Here is a 1,503-nt window from a genome sequence, read left to right on the forward strand (position 1 = left end):
ATGTTTCATGACAATGGAAATTGTTCTGCTTCTGATATTACAGAGACAAATGACAGTTTATTTTCACGAGGACTTGGAAATAAGGACAAATTAGACGAGAGTTTTGCTGCTTTAGCAAGGGCTTTTTCCCTAAGTCAGTTTTCTGTTCAAAATTCAATGGAAGTGATCCAGAAATTGCAAGTTCATGGTTAAGCAGATATGAGAACTTTACTTCTTTACATATTTACTCAGAAGAATGGACAAAGACAGCATTCAGTTTATGGTGAGACAAAAATGCTTTAAAGTGGCATGAAGCTTAAGACTTTAGAGACAATTCCTGGAATGAGGTGAAGACAGCTTTCCTTGCAAGGTACAAAATAGGTTCAGCAAAAAGATATGAAAGACTAGACAAGCTTTATAATAGGAAACAGAAACAGTCTGAAGATTTTGAGGACTTTCTTCAAGAATTGCAATATGAGGCAAAATGTCTTGATAGACTGGACGACAACTTTCTCATGGATGCAGTCATTAGGAATTCTCAACCTCACATTAAACAGTTCATTTTGACAAGATTGCATGAGACCAAGGATCAAGTCCTGGAAAGTGCGAGAATAGTAGATGCTGCATTTGGACTGGCCACATCAGAGAATGACAGACTTGTGTCTGTTATAGAGGAGCTTGTTGGACAAGTATCCTTATTGACCAGTGCAGAAAATACTCGAACAGGAGGGAACTTTTCATATGAGCATCAGGATGACTCTATGTACAGAAAACAGTACATTAAAACTGGGACTGAGTGTACTGATGACCAACAACCAGTGAAGAACGGGACACAAACATTCCATCAACATCACAGAAGTGGTTGTGCATCAACACATGTTAATATCAGGGACATGAGTGACAATGATGTGCCCTGTGGACAAAACTGGAGCCCTGCTCCAAGGAATATGAGCAATGAGGAACATAGGGTGTCACAACCACAATTATGGAACATTTGTGGACAATGAGGTAGGACACATTTTAGTATGTCTGAGAGTCTTGTGAGATCTATGCAATGTTTTCAATGCTGTAGGATAGGGCACCTAGCAGATTCTACTTTTCTAATTAAGCCAAACATATGCAAGGGTTAACAGGGGCAGTGCTACATGTGGATTTGAGCCTGCCGCCAATATAGCAAATATTGATTTTGATAATGTTGGTAACATCATAGGCCACTCTTTTACAATGAGAAATAATACAGAACCAGATCATAGAAATGATAAGTGATTTGAGCGAGATTGTTGTTTTGACTCGTAGTGTGGGCTTATCTCACAGCAGTATTAGGGTTAAGATATCTGGAAAGACTTTCAGAGCCCTATGTGACTCAGGTGAAACTTTGAGCTGTATGAATTCAAATGTATTCTCATCTATTGGAGTTGAGAGTAGTTTTCCTATAACGAAATGAGATGCAAGGTCATTGGTCGGTGCAGAAAGAAAAATGTGAAAGGCATATCTAAAATTCCTCTTACAGTTGGTCAGCTATGT

At 38.7% G+C, this 1,503-nt stretch overlaps 1 pseudogene; it reads left to right on the plus strand.

The window, feature by feature from the left end:
* Window positions 1-1,007, plus strand: LOC139457582 (uncharacterized; annotated as a pseudogene).
* Window positions 1,008-1,503: the final 496 nt, after the last annotated feature.

The sequence above is a fragment of the Haliotis cracherodii genome, unplaced genomic scaffold (assembly GCF_022045235.1).
Source record: "Haliotis cracherodii isolate W230 unplaced genomic scaffold, xgHalCrac1.p SCAF_12, whole genome shotgun sequence".
Lineage (NCBI taxonomy): Eukaryota > Metazoa > Mollusca > Gastropoda > Lepetellida > Haliotidae > Haliotis > Haliotis cracherodii.